The sequence below is a fragment of the Haliaeetus albicilla genome, chromosome 10, assembly GCF_947461875.1.
Source record: "Haliaeetus albicilla chromosome 10, bHalAlb1.1, whole genome shotgun sequence".
NCBI lineage: Eukaryota > Metazoa > Chordata > Aves > Accipitriformes > Accipitridae > Haliaeetus > Haliaeetus albicilla.
In genome coordinates this window covers 13,634,350-13,659,349 of record NC_091492.1, presented here as the reverse complement: position 1 = coordinate 13,659,349, position 25,000 = coordinate 13,634,350, and the positions used below count along the sequence as shown (strand labels likewise).

Genomic DNA, 25,000 nt, shown 5'->3' with positions numbered 1-25,000 from the left:
GCAGAGGTTGTCCTTGGGGTCTGGGATGTGCAGCAGCTACTGGAGACCCCCAACTTGCCCTGCAGCACTGGGGCAGGAGGGCAGCAGCTGCTGTCCCCTGGGGTTGCTGCTCTGGGATGCTCCTGCCCCTCCTCCTCCTCTGCCCCTGGGGACCCCACTTTAGCAGTGGGCAAGGTTTTCCCCCAATGTGTGATTACCGGAGGATGGCACAACAGTGGGACCTCCTGCTGACACCAGGGGAAGTGTGCCTGCATGTTCCCAGGGCATGATGTGGCCCCTGGGGCTGGATCCTACCCCTTTCCAAATCCATGGTGGCAAGTGCCAAGTCACAGTTAAACCATGCTCGCCACCAGCAGTACGGATGTTGTTAGCAGTCATGCTGAGCTGCTGGTCTGCAGCAGGGCCTGATCCAACCACCACCAAGTCAAACAATGTCTCCTGACTTCTTGGGCTTTGAATTAGGCCTGAGCATGAAAGGCAGGAGCAGCATGCTGCTGAAGTAAGTGATTAGTTTTGCAACTGATAGCTAGTCCTAAAGGGGCAGGCTGATGGTGGTGTTGGTGCCAAAGAACACAGCAAGGTAGAAGCTGTGGAAAATAAATGCAAACTGGGGTGTTTGAAGCACAAACGTGTAGAAAAACGTAAGGAACTGAAGAGACTTGTGCCTCTTTGATAAAATATTCTTGCAAACTCCTTGGCTCCCCAGAAGTTAAAATGATGTGCATTCCTGTCCTGTTCTCTTTGCTGTCTTTTGCTTGCTTACATCAGGAAGAAAAATGAGAGTGGTAGTTTGTCACGTGATCTCGGTGATGTAAAGGAGCTTCCCTGGAAGGATGTTAGATCAGACACTCCAGATTTGCCAGGAGACGTGGGCAAATCCTGTTGTAGTGAGATTTGAGTTTTTAAATACCTTGTATTTATAGGCAGACAGTTTTATGTGTTGGAGATCTCTGAGTGTCTGGGCAGGGCGCGCAGGGAGGAAGGTCTGATGCCAGAGCTATGAGGGAGGACCAGTGCATGGCTGGGACTCGGCTGGGGAGGCTGCGGTGGCACGGGTGGAAACCATGCCCCAGCCTGAGAAAAGTGGTGTCAGCTCTTATGTTTTTCGGGAACAGTGGAAAAATACCGAGATTTATTCCAACATTCTGCTTTAGGGACTGTTTATCTCTCTTCATTTATGCATGTAACTCCCAGTGACACTAAATGGACCCCTAAGGCCCTGTTGGTCCTATCCTGCATTTATGATGTATGCCGCATTCACATGGAGGCCTGTGAAGGTTGTCCCACACGGCTGCTGGGCTGGCTTTGTCCTGTCATTGAGCCTCTTTCCCTGCCTGTGTATCTCTCTGTCCCTGCATCTCTGATGTGCCTAGGGTGAGAGAAGCTATGCCACGGCATTTCAAGAGGCCCTCAAAAAGCAGCTGATAGGGAATAATTATTTAAACATGACACCTCATTCCATCAGAAAGGGTACGCTGTTTACAGAGGGCCCAAGCCTTGTCCCCTTGAGATTAGCAGGGGTTTTGTCATTTGAGTTTAACCGGAATGGGATGTGGTGCTACGAGCCTCACGATGAAGCCTTTGCAGCCTCAGTATTTGGCGAAAAGTCCCATTGTTAGAACAAGTCCATGCTTAAGCATCTGTTTTCCCTTGCTGTATATTAGATTTCCATCTGTAACCTGCAGAAATCCTTCTGGCCCCCACTTACCAATGGGACGAGAGATTGCTTTTTCCCTTTAATGTCTGTAATTTGTTTCAAGGAATGAGCTACATAAGCGTGTTTAAGAATGAACAAAAATTGTGCCCTTCTGCCCCAGTTATGTCTCAATAGTACTTTTATTTTACCATCCTCTTTCTGAAGGCCTTTGGGGTTTCTTCTTCGGGGGTAGAGGTGTGCTGGGGGAACAGGCTCACTCGCTGAGCTGAGCGCAACCGCATGGCAGTGTTACTCTGGGAGGCTTCACCGTGATAAATTGGTCTGTAGGGGTTCACCGTGCAATCTTTTAATGCCAGTGAGTGTATTAGACACTGGTAAACTGGCTCAATTTGACCTAAGTGGAACTATCTTAATTTGTTTCCATGCAGCTTGCTGCCTGTACCTTTAAAATATCTGCTCTACATAGTCAGTGTCAAATGTGTTGGAATAATATTAGCACAGGTAAGTAAAATACCTTTTTATAAGGCTTTAAATCATTTCTGCTACAGTTAAATGTGTAAAGCTACAGATTTTCCCAATTTGTTCGTAAGGTTATGTATCACAGACGTTAAATCATTTAAGGTTTTAAACCTGAGGGGTTCACTCACAGTCATGAACTGGAAAGCAGATTGCAAGAGACATTGACATGCTGATCAATGACACGAAGCCTCCAAACAAATCAGTACAGGACTTTAAGAGATGAAGCCTTACTGTGTTCTGTCTGTCATCAGAATTTATAAAGCATCTTAGTGAAAGCCCCTTGAGAATCATTCCTAGAATTTTGCAAGTCATGAGCGTGTATGTAAAATCTGAATTTTTTTTTTAAACACAAGTAGCCTTGTAATAGCATAGTGAAAATGTAGTCTATGATGTCGGCGTAGGAGTACTAAGCACCTGTTCAGCACAGTAACAGTTTTGAAACCTAACAGTTCATTATCTTCTTTGTTTCTATTTCTTGGCTTTCTTACATTGAATGAGCTGCAAGTAAACACTGAAAAGGGATATCTTGAGGTTTTAAGACATCAACAACAGCAGAAATTCCAGACAAACAAGCTGTCACTGTTTTTAGACACTATGCAACTGAAAATGTTGGGTGGGACCTATGTTTATGTGTAGCAGTCCAGGAATTTTCTTTTTCTATGTGTCGAAATATTGTAACCAAAATTCACTTATTTGGATTCTAAAATGGTATGGCCCTCTATAAATGGGACCTGAATCCTATCTAGATATGATTTCATATTTGGGAAGACCAAATCTGATGACAAGGGTGTTTTTTAACCATTTACAAAAGGTTTTTGTTCTCTCCAGCCAACACTGTAGGTGCTTGGCTTGACTGCCCATTGGTTTGCGTCTCGTGTAGCTGGGTATACCTGTGGGAGATGGGGTACCAGATTGGAGTAATGGCTTGTACATGCTCACCACCCATTAAGCTCAATACTGTAAAATATGTAATGAGAAGATAGGCTTTGCCTTTCAGGGTTTATAATTCAAGTATAAAACCAGAGGCAATTGGCATGTAAAAGAAAACTAGGCATGAGGAGAGAGCAAAAAAGAAATGTGTTCCTACATGTGAGAAACAGTGGTGATGGCAAACCAGATGTCTGCTGTTGAATTGTTGGCAGGTAACTGTGGAAATGTGAGTTATAAAGGAGGGGTTTGAAGCTTTTACTGGGGTAATTCTCCTATGTCAGAGAAGGTGTATGGCAGAATTATCACTTGGAAAACATTTCAAAGTGTGTGATAAAGACTGGTTCAATCTGCAAGCGAGGGGGGAAGGAGTGGGAATCAGGAAAAACTGTGGTAGACCATCAAAGTGAAAATAAGTAGCCTGTGTTTGGTGTGGTGGAGAAACCAGAGGAGTGAGAAGAGGAGGTGGCACAAAGTGAGACATTCAGCAGCAGCATTTTGCATTGGTTATAATCAGGACAAGGTGCAGTCTGGAGAGATCTTGGAGGATACATGAAAAGTGTTGTATTGGTATTGCACTCGTGGAGGGCTGTGCTGCTTAGCAGTGAACTCCTAATTTGCAGAATTATTTAATATTGTTTTCATCATCAATAGGAGTCCTCAAAATTGTTGTTTATCCTTCAAGTCAACAAATGGCATTGCCCAGCAGTGTGGTCCTGTGGGTGCTGACCGATTTAAACCAAATGCAGTAAAATGGCCAAGCTCTTAATTATTTCCCACAGAAATGAAGGATGCAATTCTGTACACACTGACTACTCCAGCCTGCCGCTGGGGCTCTGTGGAGAAGTCAGTGCTTCTCTGGGAAATCAGTGTTGGTAAGGTGAAGCCCTAAGGCTGTGGTGCTTGAACTGGGATTTCAGAGCCAGAGCCTGCTGTATGAAATAGTTTGGTTGATGTAGATGTACAAAGTGTATCATTTGGAAGTGACCTTTAATTTCATTTGTTAGACATGCATAGGAATAAACACAGTTAGAAGTCTCAGTCATAAATTCTTCAGATTATAGCTTCAGTCAAATGAACTTTATTTTGCTGTAATAATGCCCTTTGTTTTTGTTTCTATTTTGCTTACTAATGTAATGGCCCTAAATTCACTACTGACAAATATCTTGGAAGTATTCTGGCTTGGCTTTTCCTGCTGGCTCTTATCTAAGTAGGGTTTATTAGATGAGATCATCTACAAAGGACTTATTTCTGTTATAAAATGGAATTAAAAAAAAGTAAAAATACAATTAGTAGCTGTTCTCTTTTTACTCAGTTTGAAAGATTAGAATATCAATGTCAAAGAGAATAACTGGGTTTCTGGAGTATGGTATGCAACTTTTGTTTTAACATGTTTTGTCCTCTTTTGCTGCACTGTCTAGGGGAAAGGATCAGAAGAATTTCATTCTGTTCCTCAGCGTTATCTTGAGGAGAAGTTTTCCGTCTCAAAACAATGCAGAACTGAAAGAACTTTTCAGTTCCCAAAATTAAATGACCACCAAACACGTACATTATGAAGGCTTAAAAAATAAAAGGTGTTAATCCCATTAATATTCCAATTCTTAGTACTCTCTGCTGCTCTGTAGATTGTCTGCTTGAGGTGGTGTTGTAATATTTTAACATAAATATCTGGTTCAAACACTGAGTTTTGACATATTAAATTTCTCACAGGTTTTATTTTTACAGTTGTGACCTTCAGTACCTATCCCGTGTCTTTTAAGAATTTCCTCAGCCAGGGAACAGATTCGTTGGTTTAAGAGTAACTGGTAAGAATACTTACTTATATTGTTCTCATAACATTTTCTTCTGCTTATGGATCTGAGTTTTTAGGTTTGTTTTTCCATATTTAAAAAATACATAAAAATGAGGTACCTAAATTAGATTTAAAAATCTGTTATCACATGGCTTTTTACATCTTCAAAAATATTGTGTTTATGTCTTTAGCAAAACTTTTTGTTGTAGTTCTTTCAGGGTGTAGTGAGCTACAAATAGATTTTCAAGAAAAAATTCTGCTTGGTAAAATCATGAACATTCATCTTACGTAGTTGATATGTAATAACTGTGTAAGACATGAATCATCATTTATTACTTTATCAACAGACTGCTGATTTTAAAAAACATCCATGACACTCATGATTAAATTCATTTTATCACTTTTTGTTAATTTTTTTCCATAAGTTCAATAGAACATCTCATGCATATTATTAAGAACCATATTCTGTTGTATATTAGCATGAGAACACCACCCATGAAAATCAGTGGGTGGAGGGCTGTACTACACTGTATATGTGATTTTCCTCTGAGCTATTCCAGTGCAGTAGAAGAAAAGCTCCTGTAAAGTCTGAGAAATCAGACTGGTGTGGAAATCAGTGTGAAATCAGAATTGGGTTATTTGGCCCTCAGTTTGAAATAAAAGTCTAGCTTCCTAGGAAATAACCAATAATTAATTCTACATTCTACATGCATTAATTGATTCTTAAATCAAAGTTTCTGATAGCTTCTGCTCCCAAATCAAATTCTTATGTTATTTCTTTATTATAATTGTTATACTGGATTGTCCACTCATTTTTATATCTTGTGAATCAGTAGAAACTGTGTGATTCAGAGGAATTGTGCTGATTTATAGCTGATGTAAGTGAAAGGATATTCAGGCATATTAAAGCTTCAGTACTGCAAATGCATAAGCAGGTATTGAATTACTGATGCTAATGGAATTACTCACGTGAGTAAAGTTAAGCATAGATGTAAGTGTTTTCAGGATTGATGTCTGTACTTATGAATTTATATCATTTAAGAATATGGCTCAATTTTTAAAACTTACTAATTGAATGTGAGCTACTGGATTTTATTCTAGACAATTGACTCAAAAAGAATTACAGTGACTTGATTCTAGAATAATTCCATCAACTTCAGAGAAGATATGTGGATTTTTTAATGCTGTAAATAAGGATGTAGTCTGACCAGTTCACTTCACTGAGCCCTACTAATATCAAGAAACACTTGCCAGAGTAAAGGAGGAGCACAGTACTGGACAATTAGTAATACAAATGGTTTCAATCAAATGGTTAAATAGCTCAGCAAAGATGTGGTTCATTTTGTAATAGCATTTGGAATCCAAATAAAGCCATCTGAAAGATGTGCTGTTTGTTGTGATGTTAATGCAGAAAATAGAAAACTCTCAACATGTCTTGAATTTCAGGGGGGTGTCATGAAGCTATTATAGGTTAAAAAAAAACAAAGAAAAAATTCCAAGCCCCCAAACTTAAAATATGCATGCAGAAGCTCATACTCGATTCTAATTAACAAAGCTTACCTTTCTCTTGACCGTAACCCTTAGAGGTCATCATGTAAACTATTTAAATTGATAGTAATATTATGCACCATGAAATTAATTTTACATTGTATACAGTTTTTATTGTGACTTTATCTTGTTTCAAAAGTGCTTACTTTCTGATTTTGTGGATATTACTGACTGGATTACTTTTATTTTGGTTTTTACACAACAGTTATATTAGAAATTTGCTGTTTTATTCTTACCTTCTTAGTAAAAATCCTTTTATCACACAATGGGTAATTTATATCCATTACCAGCCCTTTCAATCCTTTTCAGTGGTGCTGTCAGTGCCTTTGGCACAGTAATGATTAATGTGATCTAATAATAGTGTGCCATTATATTACCTTAGTAAAACATGTACCAACATCCTATTCAGATCTACCAAATTCATAGCTTCCTATAATATTTTTGTTGAAAGACAGGATTACTATTTTTCAAAGCTGAATTTATTTTTTTTTTTTGCCTTTAACATATTTAATGAAATTCACAATTCTTTGCCATGGTAATCTTCGTGCATGCATTTGGGCTTGATGGGTGAATTTTATATCATTCTGCATTATTATGATTTGTTAGGCAAATTGTTTGACATGTAAAGAGAGATATGCATTACATTGTTTTGTTTTGTTAAGGGTGCATTTTAAGCATTCAGTACCTTCTGATTATTCTGCTGTATTTATCATAGGGGGTATATTTAGATTGTAGTATGCAAGAATAAGCATTTGGGCTAGAATGTATCTTTCTTTTTCTGCATTCTAACCCAGATACTGCCACATACTACAGAAGGCCAGCTCTGTGCTCCTCTGCCCAGCAGTACCGGTTTTGGTTGCAGTTGCTTTGCTGGTGCTCTTTCTTTGGTATTTCCTTGCTTTTTTGCCAGTAGAAACATGCAGAATGGTGCCCAACTGTGAGCTGGAAAGTGGGATCATGCGGTGCTATGTCTGTGGTTTTCAATCCAAGGTACATACATTTCAAAACCAAATTTGTACCTATCTACCCTATATTTGAGGTTCAACCAGATATAGCATTGCTTGACCCCAAACTCTAGTTGTCAGGTAGTATCAGTTCACCCTAGAAGCAGAGAAAGTATCCAGAGGACACATTTTTGGCAACAAAAAATGTTGGTGCTCATAAAAATGTTGGAGTTGTGTATGTATGACTGCCTTCCAGTCATTCCAGTTACATACCTCATACAGTGTGGGAGTTTGCTGCTGCTCTTACACTGAGCACCTATTCCCTCAGTCCTCTGCAACAGGAGGGACTTTAGTCATGGCACTCTTTCTAGTCTTGGGTTCATCTGTTTAATAATGCTCCTAATCAGCATGGCTGAAGAGTTTGGATAACACTGCATCTTTGCAAAGCATCTTAAATCTTCATCAGCCAAAGATGTCATTATTGCAGTCAGGGAGTCACATACTTAATAGTGTTGCAGTAAAATCGAAATGAAACAGCATGTCCACACTTTAACTCTGCTTCGTGATGTTCTGTTAAATATATACTCTTAATGTTTCATCATATCACAATAAATAATGAATGAGAAAAATATTTTAATCTTGTCAATACTGGCAATGTCTAAAAACAAGGAAAGTGTGTGTATGCATTTATGTGGATTCCTTATTCGATTTAGGCTAAGCAATACAGCTGTAACATGATTTGAAATATGCAATCAATGTAAACGAAGAAAAATATTTTGAATGCAGCATATAAACTGTGTGGCTCTTTAGACATATTTTTAGGAAAAGAAAAAAAGATGATGATTGTCATACCATATAACAATAATACTACTACTGGAAATATATGCAGCAGCTTTATTTTCTGCCATGGTAAAGACAATCTTAAGCCTTGGTCATTTAAATCAAAGACATTCTCATCTCTTCCACATAGCTGATACTTTATGACATAACAAGAAATGGGGGAGGGGGGGCAGAAATGAAGCCTGAAATCTTGGTTTAACATTGTATTCAAAAGGTTTAAAGTTCAGAAAGATGCTTCCCTGTTTTTAGTAATAAATAATTATTTATGAAACAGAAAAACCTTTTATAAAGAGCTCTCCAAAATCAGTTTACTAATGGAGATATAATTTGCTAAAGCTCTAACAGAGCTGTACTGGTCTTGAATTAGAGATGCCTTAGGTTGCACTGTAAGTCACTGGACTGTCTGTTGTGCAGATTGCATTATATCTTACTGCTTTATTACTCGTGGATCCTACAGTTGTACTAGTCAGGACCAAGCCTGAATGAAAAATGGTGGCTTTCTTTTTTTGGCTAAGAACAGAATGGTCAGTGATATGTTTCTCCCTCATCTCTCTACATGCAACTCAAAATAGATGTAGCAGACTGAAGAATAGACTTTTCCATGGTCTGAAGCATTTTCAGGGCCTCATTGGTTGTTTCTTATGTTGTTCCTTTCAATGGGAAATTATTATACTAAGTGTACGAGGCACCAGGTTCCTTAGGGTAGTTTTATGTCTTTTTATTTGGTAAAGTAGGATTGGAAGTCAGTGAATTGACCAGCAAAGGATTATTTCATCAGTACATCTTTCCACCTTCATTCTGATGGCTCTTATATGTCATCTCTGGGAGTATGGCTGGTTAGAAGAGGGAGAAGATGATCCTGATGAAGTTGTGCAAGCTGTTTAAACAGGACCATTACAGTTCATTTCTCTTGTTTAGGTTCCTATCCATACTGCTGTACTGTGATCCTTAACACACTTTGGGTAGGTTAGGAAATGGCTCCTTTTGTGTGACTCTAAAAGAAAGGCCTCCCAGTAAGCAGAGGAAGAAAAAAAAAATAAAATCTTGTCCTAATTCTTGGAAGACAGAAAAGCACAAGAGGGAAGTATTTTTGGCTTTTAGGGCTAATTTTATCTCTTGTGAGGCCATCGGGTCAATGAGTAGAAGTGGCGACCGGTAATTCTTCGGTTATATTACTAGCCACTGAATTACTGTGTGACTTTAGTAATGAAACATAAATGTTCTCTCTGTTCCCCAGTGGGCATAATACCATTTACCTGTCTCAAAAATGCTTTGTAATTTAATTAACACTTGGAGTGCTCTTTGAGATCCTTAGATAAAAGCAGGCAAAATGAGTCAATTGTTACAGAAATCCCAATTTATCCCCATTTAAAAAAAATTACACTTTGTCTTGACTTTTTCAAACCTCAAATAATGTTTGATAGGAGTTTTGGGCTTTGTTCTTACTGGTCCTTAGAGTCACTTATTCTTAGTGATTTGCATAGGCGCAGTGTAGGTATTACTTTTCTGTTCAACAGAGTATTTTGGTGGATCATAAATTACCAGTCCCTGTGCTGGGAATCTGTTTCTGAGAGAAGCATACATTTTCAGAGGAGAATTTGAGTTGTGCTAGAGAAGTTCTGTATTATTCTCCAACATATACTCTTTATTGTTTTAGGGGAAAGATTTCTTAATTTTTAGTTGTGTGCTGGATGCAATAGCTTGGTCTTTGTTTTATCAAGTATGCCAGTATCTTGCTGATAAATTACACATGACGTACTATTGTAACTACAGCTATTCAACAGTCATGTATAATTACCACATCCTGTCATGGCCAGATCACTGATCAATGACCAAACCAAGTACTTCCTTTGTATAGACAATCCCTGTCTATAAGTACGCACCGATCTACCTTTGGACTGATTCAAATATTTAATTGTACACACACTTCTGTTTGAATATGTACTTTGTAAGCCAGCTGAGATGTGTAGTTAAGCAGCTGATATTTTTGCATTCTTCTCTGAATTCCAGTAAAGAACTTTCATTAAGACAAGCAGGAACACTTGCAGCAAGTAAGCTGCAACTTCAACCCATCCATGCTTTCCATCCTGTTTTGGAAACAGCCAGATCTCTCTCTGTCTCTCTCTCTCTCTCTCTCCGTCTCTGTCTCTCAAATTGTAAACCCCACCTCTTTGCTCCCAGGCACCTAATTCATTCTTCACTTTTTCCTTAGCAGCTCAATGCATTCATGTGGGGTTTGCTGCCTACCACTCAACTTTCTTTTCAGAGACTATGGAAACAGCACACACATACCTGGATACAGCTGGGCTCAAAGTAAGGTTCTTGGCAAAAATGTCTATGTTCACATATTTTCCCCCTTTTAATCTACTTTCCGCCACTATCTTATTTTAACTACTCAAAAGGAATTTAAACACTCTTTTAGATAAGCAGATAATCTCAACAAGCATCTTACAGCTAGCAAAAATGTTGCACACCTGTTTGTACACAGCCTTGATGAAATATCTCTGTTATGCTAAGCAAGTCTGCCATTCCCTTCTGGTTTTAAAAATGCCATTATCTTGAAGTTTTAAGTTGTACTATTTGTGTAATAGCACATAATAGCACCTACAATGGAGTTTATATCTTTCTTATTCTTCCCTTCATCTCCTCTAGCAGTTGTTTTAGAAGAACCCTTTTGGTCTTACCTTGATAATTTAAATGCACAGTCTGATGCAGTTGTGACTGAAACTGAGGGCTGTCTTTCAGCTTTCATGGAAATCTGGGAAGGCCAGAATAGCTCAAGTGATCTGCCACTGCTTTTCAAATATTTTAGAGTAACACATGCTCCATTTAACAGAAATTGTTAATATTTTTTCTGACTCTATAGCTGACTTTCTTTCCTCCTCTATAAATTTCACTTTTATTGCATCTTATTTTTTACCATATCTTCCCACAAAAGATTCGGAGGAAAGGTGGAGTGGGAGATGTCTGTGAATTTCATACTTTTTCACAGCTGTAGTGACAGGTAACAGTGCTGGGAAGAAGTGCAAATGTGCAGTAGCAATGTGGACATCTGTACATGTGTAAAGGACTTCCTGAGAGTAGCTTGCTTTGAGAACAGGTGATGAAAGTGTGCAACCATAATGCTCAGTCAAAAAGCGGTAAGCTTCTCTCCCTTTCTACCTCATGGTCTTCCTCTGGAATATTACATTTTTACCAAAAGTGTGGCTGCATAAAAATAGAGCACATCTTAACTCTCTTAATAGTGATCTCAAGTGTTGCTTTGAATGGACATTGTCCTGGGAGCAGAACACTGGAGGAAAATTCTTGTGTTCCTTTTCTTTCCTGTGGGTAACTGCACATTGCATAGCTGACCAAATATGCCAAGACTATGGAAAAAGAGAAAATGGCAAGATGACTATTTCCCCAAAACAGTAAACACACATTGCAGCCTGGCTTCTTATTTGAGAATGCAAGATTTTACTTTTTGAATAACTACTGTATTTTAACAATAGGCATCAAGTGGTTGCTATGTGATACACAACAGTGTTTTTCATGAACTTTTGGCTGCTGAATAAGCCCAGCAAATATGGGTTCTTACCCTTTTAGTTTTCTGGGTCAATGCATTTTCCACAAAGGAGAGAATGATAATTTGAGTTGTAGGCAGAGAATGTTTTCCTCACATGGTAGGAAAGATGAAAGCTGTTTTTATTTGATTTCTTTTTAAATTAAAAATTATAATTCTTTATAGAGTTACAAATAATTATCTTATTACTAAAGACATCTTGTAAGCTTGTTACAGAGTCTTTGTCTGTAAAATAATTGCTGATTGTCATTGCAAACAAAAAGTGGGGGAGAAGGAGGGGAAACATAGAAATATAACTATATGTGTAAAATGTATGTGTGGAAATTATTATTATTATTTTAAAAATGTGATTTAATTAGTCCAAAAGTAAAGACCTAGGTAAATGCTTTTTGTTTGTTAGGTGATGCTGGCCGATTATATAAAGGTGTTTTCTGAACTGCTGTTCTCCTCTCTAAATGCTCAGCCCTTTCCTGCTTATGGGTCAGAGAGGACAGTGTCTATCAGATTTAGCTGGCTTCCTGATGGGACACCACATTGAGGATGCTTTTATGTTCTTATCTCCTGTTCTTCTGTTGTTGGAATCCCATGGAGCAGGATTTCTGAAAACTGTGGATTTAAAATCTGTGTGAGAGCAGGGGCTGGCACTTGATAATGCAGGGGAGGGATAGGTGAGGTGGCAGAAGAGCAGGCAGATGTCAACAGCTGGTGGGAACACCACTCTGATGCATAGGGTTAATGGCAGCTTATGTGGGGGGAGGAGGACTCCAGAAGTAGGGATGAAGGAGGGGGTTTGGGACAGGGGGAGGAAGGGCATTCAAGTTATGCAAGGGAAGGGACAGAAATTATCTCTGGCTGTGCAAACGTATATGAGAGTGTGTAACTGTCTAAGTTTCTCAATGCTAACGATCTCATTTGATTTTAATTAGCTTCTGGAATAAGTGTACTTATTCAGGAAGGCTTTGGGGCAGGAAAAAGGGTGCTTGGTTGGGAGGAGAGTGAAAGTTGGAAGAGGGCTGTTGAGGAAAGATTCACTGTATTGAAAGACAAAGAGTTTTGGGCAGGGTGAACAAGGAGATACTGGTTCAAGGGCCACTGAGATAGGATGGGCAGAAGGTTATCATGCTCTTCCGCTAGGTGTTTCTAAGCCAAGACCTATCCTACGCTGTATCAGATATGTGGGAGCCCATGTTAGTCTCGACCAAATTAACAGAGAACATCATCTATGTGGCAAGTTCAACGAGGCTTTGGAGGGGTGGGTGGACAAGCCATTGATGTACTACTTGCCACTGTTGGTGTTATACTGGATTTGGTTACTTCAAGGAAAGTACAGTTGTAATTACTCTTCCTTTTGCCAGCGATGTGTGAAAGCAGCCATCAGTGCTCATCCATAGACTGAAGTGCCACAATGAGATGTGTTTTAAAATGAGAAAGATATACAAATTTCACCCAAGTATTTTGACTGTTCATTATCTAAGGCTCTTTTCTTAACCCCTCACCATGCTGCCGAAACACAGCTCTAAAACAAGCTCCAGAAAGGCTTCATTTCCTGCCATCTTTCCTCTAATCTGAACATAACTTCACTGAATTATCAGAGTGGCTGTAGTGCTCCATTTATGTAATATACATAATTCCATTAGATTGAATAAATTTACACTAATTTTTACCAAGTACCTCTGCTGAGAAGGTTTGTGTTGGTTGTTATTGCTTTGTTTTTTCTTGGACATAGTCAAGCTATTTCTGCATATAGTTGTTGTGGCAAAGATTGTGTGTCTTTATCAGCCAGCAAAGCGTGAGTGTTTCACCTTTCTTAAAGAATTTCCTTACAAAGAAGAATGAAAGAAGTTACAATATATCCCAGGTCACTGTGTCCTGACAATCTTCGGAAAATTCTCTGCTTCTCTCCCCGCTTGCCCAATTCCCTTCTCTTAAAAGTACCTATTGCCTCTTTTTGGTTAGGTTCATTCCAAATCCAGTTTTGAGGGACATACCTGTTCTCTTTGGTATCAAACACTGCAAACCTGCTCCCCTCCCCACCCCCCCAAGTTGATAATAGGGATTGCTTGCTCAAATAGAAAGGAAAATTCATGGATGACATTTTTATTTTATTTTTTTCTTAGATGTTCCATGTAAAGCACTTATCATTGGGATAATCTTCCCTCTCAAAGTCATATCAGACACAAAGCTGTGTTCAGGGCTATTTCTTCTAGTTCACTGGACAGCTGTTCTGCCTGAAAAGAAAGAAAAGATCGTATATCAATCAAAGACTTCAGGAGAATCCTTATGTTCTTTAACTAATAGGAAAATCCTAACTGTGAGTTCTTGATCTTCTGACTTCTGCTTTTTCAGTTTGGAGAACTGCACTGATATATTTTGCAAGAGTATCTGTTGAGTTTATTTTTTTTAACATTTCTTTTGTGTGTTGTCTTGATGCTTGGAGGGTGTTACAAACTCATCTTCATTGGTGACAGGCATATCATAAGCAGACAGTTTTCTTACCCCTGTGACTTGATTGATTCTCTTCTGATGTCACTATGGGCAGAAATTAGAGCGACTTAGCAGAAGCAAGGTTGTCATCTTTGCTCTGCTGGTGCCGAACTAGTGATTTCCAGTGGAAAAAGACTAAAGGACTGAAGGACGTGCCCAAGCTGCAGCCTTCTTAACTGGTACCGATGTCTGTACTTACTCACCATTCTGCATTTCTGTAATGCCATTACACTGAAATAACTAACAGGTAATAAATTCCTTTTTTTGTTAATTCTTTTATTACTAATTATGCGTTTACCCTAGTCTGTGATGCTAATTTAAAGAAGATTTGAAGTACATTAAAAATTCCTTGCCTTTAAAAAAATATTCAGAATACTTTATACAATTTACTAAATGGTGTGTATATACAGTAGCAGAATTGAGTTTAGCATGTGTCCTTTCACCTGTAAGTGTGGGGTGAAACACATAAGTGAACTTTGATGCTACCATTTTAGCCTAGCAGTGATTACCTTCCAGATGGAAACCACATCCCTCATACAGGGTTTTCTGGCCTCGTTATGGTGTGTGTTGAGTGTTAGAGGATGTTTGCACAACACAGAGCCGCACTGTGCACATAGACTGGAACCAAGCTGAAGGCTGACTTAGAGACACAGTAGTCCAAGGGAGCTATCAAGCTAACCTGGACATTTTTGCACAAGGATAAAAAAAAAAAAAAAAGACGAAACTGACCTCCAAGAAGATTTTTGGTTGGTGCTCTTCAAAGACATTGTTAGCAGTCTGTTACATGTTCATGCTATGTTAGTATTTGATGGTATGTTCAGAGCCCAGTCAATTCTATGTGGGGCTCAGCAATATACAGATATGCAGTGTTTCGATGTGTTTTGCTGAAAGAGACCTTCTGTTCTCTAAGCTGGCAGACCTTGACTTTGGTAAGGCTTTGCAAGGGCTGCCTGGCCTGGATTACTTTGTGTAGGATTGCAAGCAAAATTAAGGCATGATGCAGCTAATTCTGCAGTGAAAAAGAGGTATGAGAAAGGAAAGATACGCCAGCATAATTGCAGTAAATTCTTGTATTTACATATGCTGAAAGTTGTCCTGATCCAGAATTTCCTGAAGCAAATGAATTTATTGATTTTTAGCAGATCTTGGATCATATCGCTTGCCATATGGGACCAGAATATTCGGCCATCAAGTGCCATTGATTATGACCAGGAGCAGAAGATTTAGAGGAAGAGACAAGAAACTTGTGATCAGTCATTGTAGAATAAGCTCTCCTTAAGGATATTGTAATTATAAGCAGGACACATGGCCAATGTGTACAATGTGATAGCTCCAAATGAAGAGAAAACAATGGGGATGATTTAATTCTCTTTTGCTTTGAAATAAAAAAAGATCAGTTTTATTTAATCAATAGACTCTAGGGTTTGATGTATGGATGAAAACTTACAATCAGTGGAATAACATTTCTGGTTAAGCACTTCTCATCAGGAACTTGTTTGACCTGTGAGCTGCTTCATTTTTTAAACTTAGATATCTCTATTATAGAACTTCTAAAGATTGTTACAGTGCCAGCATGGGGAGTGTGTGTGTGTGTTTTAATACGGATGCATCTTGTAGGAAAGGAGATAAACCTTCTTCTTTGTACACAGACACATACATGATTTATCAAACATATTGTATTACTCTGTCTTTACAGTAAAACATACAGTGGATCTGAATTACTCTATCTGTGTAGGATTAGAAACTCTGATGTTCTGTCTTGTATTCAAGAAGAGGATTACTCTGCAGATAACGTGCAGATAATTTACTTTTAGTGAGGCATTGCAGCTTAAGGACAGCAGAATCAACTTTCTTGAGGTAAAAGGAATAGGAATTGGCATGGAACAATATAGTGTAGCGGACCACTTATAGGAATTTCAAGATGACATCAGAAATTTATCATTGTATATTTATTGAACAGTCATTTTTTCCATCATCCTAAAATTACCTTTTCATAAAAAAAAAAAAATCTGTTGTAAGTGCTGAGTACCTTGAAATTCACCAATTTTATTGCATGTATGATTGGCAGCATTAAATACCAACGGTTCATTTAAATATGAAACATCTGTACATTATTATTTAGGGATTTTTCATCTGTTGATTTTAGAAATGAAGATTTTATGAGTCTGTGCATGCATAGTTGTATATTAGTTATATACAAAAGCAGTCAGTAATGAAAGCATAGTCCTAAAATATACTGTACATGGTTTTGTGATTAAGGTAGGAAATGCACAGCGTATGAAGAAATACAATATGCATTGCATTTGATTTTAGGTGTGGCAGCAGCAATTATGATTTCATAACAGTGGGAGTAACATGACAGTTCAAAAGCACAGTGAGAAGATTATGGTTTTTTTGTACACAGCAATGTAAATTCTTAAAATAACAATGTAATTTTTACATTTCTCACTGGATATCAGGATAATCCAATTTAGAACAATCTATTCTCAACAGGTATGGTAAAAATAGATATATCATTCTGGAGCGTGGTATAATACATTAATTTTTATGAGTGAGTTATGAAGATGTACAACTCAGGACCTAGGATAAACATCATATTCCTTAATTAATCCATTACACTATGGCACATATGTGCCACTTTTATTACCCTAAAATGAAAAATGTGAGAGAAAAAAAAAAAGCTGCTTTTTTTTTCTGTATTAGAAAACCTTTCTTCTAAAATCATAAAAATGTAAAATCTAATGCACCAAACACTATTAATGAGTTAGACATCTAAATTCCTTGAGACTTGTAAGATAAAGAGCCATCATCTTCTGGTAATCACATTCAAATACAGTCTTTAGCTCAAATGTTTTATAGCTTATGGATGCAGTTCATACATGTTTAAATGAATCCAGACCACTTAAATTCCGGCTAGAGAATGCAGGTGAATTTGTTTGAACAATAATATAGGGACAGTAGTGGAAAATGAATGAAGAAAAAGAATATCTGCCCCTTTAATATCTCAAAATGCAGTATTATAGATGCATATAGTTTCTGAAGCTGCCCACACAGGTCTACAATGGACCTTTTTCTCTTCTGGGTGTTATTATAGCTTTCAGCCAAGATTCTTCCTTCTGGCACATCTTAGATCCCCAGCAAATATGGTGCATTTGTTTAAAAATAGGAAACTTGTAATTTCTAGAGGAAGGATGGCAAAGTGTCCACTTTGGCTTGACTCCACTAGCCTCAGTTTAGGAGTTGTTCCCTTTTGCTCTGAGTGTGGGTGGGTGTCACGTTTTAACTGCAGAGTTTTATTTACAGATGGGGATGAATACTAGTCTTGTAATTATAAATATTTTTGCATTTACAGTAAAGGATCTACAAGAGCTTTCGTCATCCATTGTTTAAAGAATTAAACCTCACCACAGTTCAGCCAGCTAGGTAAGTTGTATTAGCGCTACAGGTCAGAGTAACTGCAGTTTGGGAAGATGGGGTGATTTTCTTAACATCTGTCACTGGCAGAGCTGTCCGGGGCACATCTTGGAACAGACTCCAGATCTCTGTCACTTCCTGGTCTATGACTTCCCTTCAACACAGTGTATCTACTTGATTATCAAATACGGGAACTTTTTTTCCAAAATGTGGTATTTCATCTTGTATTTATTTACTAGAGCTGGGTGCTGAAACAATTACTTGCAGCTTGCCTACTAAATTGTGCCAGAATTTCCTAATATCAAACTTACAAGTTTATGAATGTTTTGTGTGCCCAAAAGCAAATGATCTTTAAGATATCTATGTGAATACATTTTAATGTGATTTTAGAATGTTAGGCTATCTGTCACGATCTGTCATTTCTAAAATCTGATACTAATAGAATTTAGTATTTGTTGTTTTACATTAAAATAAGAATAGGCATAAGACAACATAAACCAAAACACTATTAATGAAGAAATCAAATTAGAGATTATTGTGTATTGAAGACATTAAATTTAATATAAATTAGCACAATACAAAGAAATATGTTTTTCTGCTATCTCAGCATTAGTAGAATAGCACTGCTTTTCTCCATATGTCTGTGTCACCAGGTTGTTATTTCTTTTGTTTAGTCATATAATAGAATGTGTTGAGACATATTATCCTCAACTTGTGTAACAGCCTACAAATACTGATTGCAGTTGGAGCTTGTTATGGAAAAGTATTGCCCTGTGGATTGAGAAAATGACCAACAGCGGACTATAATCTATGAAGCTGAGAGTAAAATTGCCAACTAGAGGTCATTTTTCAAACCAAGGGGCAATAGTTTTCTACTATAAACTGAATATTACAGTCAGTATATGTTTTATTAAACCATTTCAGAAACTTGGGAGCAGTTTCATTTAAACTTCTTGCTTGATGTGGCTCAGAGAACAGGCCCAGGGCAGCTCACAAAGAGGCCTGCCATAGTCTCTATAATAAATATTCTGTATACTCAGTAATTAGGAAGGCTTTAGGGCCTTAATGGTGAATGGCCATATCCTGCCACCATTCTGCATCCTTAGCAGCAATTGAAGTCATTAAGATTAGTGTATAGAAATTGGTGCAGGCTGCTGTTTCTCACTGTAATACTATGACAAACTAGGGCCAAACTATATAGAAAAGCCAATTATGGCTATTACAGTCTAAAAGATTAAAAGGAAAACACCTTTTCCCTTCTCCATACCCTTTCGTTGTTTCTCTTTCCTACTGAAGTATGTAGACAATGGATCTCTTTATTGGCACTCATATGGGGGTGATTGCCTAGTGCCTTAGTCAATAAGAGGATTTCCATTCTGGAATAACAGAAATAACAACAACAACAACATGCATGGACAAAGTGAAACCTTTATCTTTCTCCTTTAACACACCTTGCATATCCATAAAGAGTTCTGCCATCCTGTGCCTGGGGAACAGAGGTGCTTTCTGCAGTCATTGCTCTATCTGAGTGACTTTTACTGTTAGTAGATGGTCGGTACAAAATCCTCAGTGGACTTCAGGTTTTAGAGTGATGCGGAGTTCTAGCCTCTCTGCAAAACAGGGGGGCAAAGAAAAATGAGAGAGACCATAGTGGTTTCGGCAGAAGGGAGCCAAATAAAATCTTTCACCTTCTCCTTGAGAATCCCTGTTGGAAGCGTTTTGTTTAGAGCTCCTTGTGGGACTTCTCCTTAACTGCTTTTGTAAACTTTGATGTCAACTTGTTATCTACCTTGCAGGATTTCTAATCTTCTATTTTGGGAAAATCTCACAGACTTATCCTGGTTTCATGGCATAAGCATGTAACAGTCCAATACTACTATGTTGTCAACAGTAAACATATTTAAGTTACTACATGCCTAAGTTGCAAGTTCACTTGTCACAATTACGCATGTAAATTGTGCATTCATATAACCATAATTAGAAATTTCTATCTGCACTTGCCAGATTAATGCATAGTTACAGCTGTAGCATGGGCAAATTAGGTGCAAAATTTGTTTTTGCACTTCAAGTTTTTAAAAACCAGACCTTACATCCATATGTGTGTATATATTATACAGACACAGACATAATTTTCTAATGGTCATAATTTTAAAGGTCTACATAAAACTTCGCCACCTTCAGTAAGGGTGATGGATTAGAATAATAAAAATTGGAGCAGCAAAAGGCCTGTTATACATCTAGTCCATCTTCTTGACATTGCAGGATTGTTCCCTACAGGGTATTTGCTAATAACTTTGTCCAGAGCAAGTATAAAGGTCCCAAGCAGTGAAGTTCCCCCTAAAGTTTCACAGATATAATTCAAAGGATATTTTTCTGACACTTTATCTTAAATCGATCAGTTTACCCTGTTATGTTGGTCATAACTTCAGGGACCTGTCCTACGTGTATCTCCTTGGTGCTTCCATGCTTCTAAATATTTGCAGAAAGTTGCCATAAATTACTTTAGTATTGACCATGCCCTTTTCTCTCATCCTCTACCTGACACTGTGTCACTGGGCAGATTGTGGGTTTTTTCCCCAAAACACTCTTGTAGATCAAAAGACTGTGCTAAGTGAAGATCATACTATTAATTTAATTTTGCATATATTGCATAATATATACACACTTTCTCTATATGGTTATGTATCTAGTCTGCGTTCATTTCTAGGAGGATGTTGTTTAGACGTCTGTCTGATTGTATTGAGCACTGTACAAACATATAACTAATCTCATTTTTAGCAATGCTTAGCTCCAAGTTGAGAGTGTAGAAATATAGGGTTATTAGTTTCTAGAACATTTTTATTACGCGCTTTCTATTTTGATTGACAACTATTAGTATTTTAAGATGACAGAACTAAAACTTATGCTGCCAGATAGCATCAAATATAATGTATGCTAAGTAAACAGAAGCATGTGAGCAGGATAATATTTATTGTATAGTTACATAGCAATGCAGTAAGAGACTAGAGAGAGAATTTCTCCAAGAAGGATATTTGATATTTTACACTCTTTAGAAATACAAACATAGGACTGAACTTTGCACCCTGTTTCCTCAGGGTAGCATGCAGGTTTATTGTCTATCCTGGCTGGGTTGTTCTCAAAAGCTTCCATTCTTCATCTCCTTCCTTTCTTTCAAATTGCCTGTGAAGGAGAGGAGTAGAAGATCCTTCTGAGATGAATTTTATAACTCTTCTGCTTTACCATTTGATGGTTTGCCTTGCAGATCCAGCCAAAATTTGTATGAAGCTCTTCATATCTAGTCCTTTTCCCAGACACCTTGACTGTCCACGTAGATGAAGGTCTGGAAGGGCAAGAGGCACAGTCAGGAGAAGTGTTGTGCAATAGGACATTTATGAGGAGAAAGGTGGAGCCACTGTGACCAAGTCAGGTTGCAGTTTCTCATTTGGCAAAAAATCAATACTAATTTTAACCGAGTAAATAATTATTTTGTCTCCAGAACAAAAAGAATAGTTACTGTGAAGTATGTGCAAATTTCCCATATATTTCTAGTGAATATTTAATATAAAGCAATTAGAGGCGGGGCAAGAATTACATATAGCTTTTAAAAACCAATGAATAAAGAGACAGTTCACCCACCTAAAATTCAAGTTAAAAGGAAGAAGCTGGAATGTTCAGAACCTGGTTCAGAAAGTTGTGCTTATGTCTGTGTGCGTCGACTGCCATGCTGGAGCAAGGCCTGGCTTTAGCATGGGGCAGCAGGGATGTGCATCCTGAAAACACCAATACAAACTAAGTTAATGAAGGTGTGAATTCTTGTGCTATGTGAACAAGTAAATTGAAAGACAAATTGGCAGTAATCAAAAAGTAGGAAGACTTTGGGCTCTCTTTTTTTAAAAATAAATTAATTTCAGCTTGCATCCTTTTCAGCAAAAAAGTACTTGGCTTAGTGTTGCAGAAGGTTTGTCAGGCACAGAATATATTAGGCAGAAGTACCTGGTTTAGCTTGTGTAGTAAAAGGAATAAAGCTGTGTTAATCTGGTGTTCTGCTTGTGCTAACTTTTCCTATTTTAGACCTAACTTACTCTTTCAACGAAGTATCACGCATACCTTTCTTTAGTGGAAGAAATTCTAAGAAGCAGCTCTTCAAATTATTCTCAATTCAGGGTTTTTTAAACACATGACCAAGAATGACTGCTTGTGTCTTTGTACAGCAGCATCGACACAAGTAGCTGTAAAATCACAAGATAATATCATTAAGCAGTTGTTTTTGGCAAACTCAGATTAACTGGAGAAAAGAAGGAGAATCAGTGGGATTGATACATTACTCTCTTGGGAAAATGATTTTTTTCAGTCATTGAGACAAAAAGTATCCCAAGTGTGGGGTGTTTTTATTTTTCCCTGAGCATGCCTTTACTTAGAGTGCCTGACTTGTAATGGGGCTGTTAGGCAGCACTTTTAAACAGTTGCAGTTTCTAACTGCAATTACAATGTCTTTAAACACAAAATTACGTTAAAAAAACCAAACCAAACAAACCAAAACCAAAACCGAACTGATCACATAGCATTTATTATGAACTGTCTGGTCAAGTTTAGCATTCATTCCTTAAATACAGCACCTCATACTTTATTGTTGGAAGATTCTCTTTTGGATTATAACCTCTTCTTCTCTCTTAAGTGTAAGTGGTTGACTGCTGCAGCATTCATCCCATGCACCTTTTGTATTTGCTTCAGCTTTTCATTCCTTGAAAGTGGTTTTCCTATTGACTTGTGCTTGGCATCAGGCTGATGCCATTAAAAAAAAAAACAGTCTTAAAATGCGTATTATGAATCTTGATTGGTGAGAGCACTGAAGGTGCTTGTGGAAGTACAATTTGTGAATAGTAGTTCTTGTCGATCAAGATGTTGTGCCATTGTGTCTGACGTACTTGTAAATTGTTATCAATTCCGTTACCAATTTATGTCTAATCCCTTCTTGTCCATCTGTGATGCTCACGGTTCATCTCTTTTGGGCATTAATATTCACGTTTCAGAATGATACATCTAATGACTGGTCTCACTTTGAGGGAACAGTGCCATGTTATGATGGAATAAAGTGTCACGATGTCTTGGGTAAATAAACCAATCAGCATAGGAAGAGAAGAAAACTTCATCTGGCAGGAAAGAAAATGGAGAGGAAAAGCTGTGGCCCATGATTGCTATTGAAAATGAAGGCACTACCCAGTAGAGTAAAAACGAAGAAATGTGCCATCTGCATCACATTTGTAGTTAGAGTCATGGTGGTTATAAGGGGGTTGGAATGATATTAAATGCCCTTCAGGTAACCTTTCTGGATTTTGCAGCCACTGTTCCTGTAAAGTCCTCTAGTATAGTCCAGTAGACAGCCCAGTGCAAATTGTAATGCTTTGTTCTGAGATTCAGGAAGAATTGCATCAGAGATGTTACTCAAAAGGACCTCAACTACAGACTTTGATCATCAGGGTCAGGATTTCAGTGCCAGTACTGTTTCCATTTGATCATCTTTGTCTCCTGTAACTTAAATCCTATCCTCAAATGCTTGCTTAGGGATGGCATTGATATTCGATGGGAGCTGCAAATGCATCAGAGATCAGATGGAAAATATGTATATAATGTATCTGTGTATTGTATGTGGCAGCTAGGCATAGTAATGGAGTAATGCTTTAATATATACAGTATCTTTATTATACAGTCAAGTGGAAAAAAGTGGATGTTTCTATTTATCAGTTGTTTTTTTGTCTTGGGTGTTTCTATCTTTGACTGATACAAATATTTTGGAATCTAAACATATCTCCACAATACTGTTGTGTCTTTGTTCTCGATTTCTTTCATCTTAACTTATCAACACAGTATATGAGCCATTTTATCCTACAGTGTGATCATCATCCTAGTGTGTATTTGCTCATTAATGTCAGATTAAGATCTAAAGAAATATGAAAGTAGGAGTGAAATTTTTTTTTTTGTACTAATTTTTTTATACTAATAATGATGGAAAACGGAAAACTACTAGTACTGTGGCTTTGGGGAAAAAAAAAGTTTACACATTTTCCTGCAAGTTCTTTACTGCTTCCAGTCTTGGGTTGGCTTAAATATTAGTACTCAAACATGACCTTAAAACAAAAACTTTGACCAAGTGTTTCTTTGTAGTGGGGAGTAATTGTTCTGGTATTTATTGAAACAATTGAAATATCCTGATGAAATAGCCCTTAAAAACAAACGTATATGAAATGCACATTTTAATCTTTGTATTTTTTCACTGAACAGATTTCTTTTTTTCACCCATGTCCATTGCATAAGTTCATGAACAGTTGGTAAGGTCTGGTTTTTATATACCTGATATTCATAGTGAAGAAATTTTGAAAAGAGAAAGTACCAATGGAAAAATCTAAGACCTAATAATTTAAAAAAAAATATTTTGGTTGCTAACAGGACATGCATTTGTTAAATGAGCCTTTTTTTTTTCCCCCACAAAGTTAGCCTAGAAGTATTTTGAGACAGTTTTTGTCTTTTTTAGAAAACAAAATTAAAACATTTTTCTCGTTTAAACTGAAATTTTCCTTGAAGGGTACAGACAGAAGAAGGGGAGGGGGATGTGCAAGTAGGTCAGGGAGACCACAATTTACACTTCAGGGTTTGGGTGGTTTGTCTAACTTAAGGTGTTGAAAATTCTCACAGTTGGCGCCCACTCCTCTCCACTAACTAAATAGGAGCAGAATTGTACTAGTCCTGGTCATATGCATCAAAAAATGTCCAAGTAGCAGCATAGGGTGGGTGATTTGGGGAGCATTAGGACACGAGTGAGGCTAACCCACAGTAGGTCCCATGGGGAGTGACGGGGCACTGATCCTTGAGCTGAGAATGAGGATCAGAAAATGTTTCCCAGTTGAGCAAAACCCTGAAGCACAAGGGGAACTTGATGTGTGCGAGTTGTTTCAGGGAGGTCAGTTGCATGCTGAAGGCATTAGATGGACCAGTCTTGTTCAGACCTGCTCTTTGCATCCCCCCCCGCCTCGCCCCTTCATTTCAACCATCTAACCATTTACACTGCTTATTTTTATTCTTCAGAATTGCTCTTTCTTTTTGTGGGGACAGACCACCACCCACAAACTCACAAAAAAGAATAGTTAAGAACAAGTTTTGTCTTGAAAATTTTTAATTTGATTGACATGATTTCTAACATATATGTTTTCTGAAGTTTTCAGGGGAAACCATGCAAATATTTTGATGGAGTTGAAATGCCTAGTTTACATTCGCTGTTTTTAGATCATTATGCTATATTGTAATACAGCATATTA

The 25,000-nt window shown here is 37.7% G+C and overlaps 1 protein-coding gene across 12 annotated transcripts in view; it reads left to right on the top strand.

Moving 5' to 3' along the window:
• ZNF536 (zinc finger protein 536) overlaps positions 1 to 25,000 on the top strand; it is a 357,464-nt gene that overhangs the window by 51,290 nt on the left and 281,174 nt on the right. For 7 of the 12 annotated variants that reach the window (XM_069793532.1, XM_069793538.1, XM_069793542.1 and 4 more), the window contains exons 2-3: positions 4,814 to 4,908; positions 17,629 to 17,699. The exons of 2 other annotated variants lie outside the window; for them this stretch is intronic. The gene's annotated coding sequence lies outside the window, so the exon portion shown is untranslated. The remainder of the gene's footprint in view (positions 1 to 4,813; positions 4,909 to 17,628; positions 17,700 to 25,000) is intronic. 3 more of the 12 variants (XM_069793537.1, XM_069793534.1, XM_069793535.1) reach the window with 2 other exon arrangements.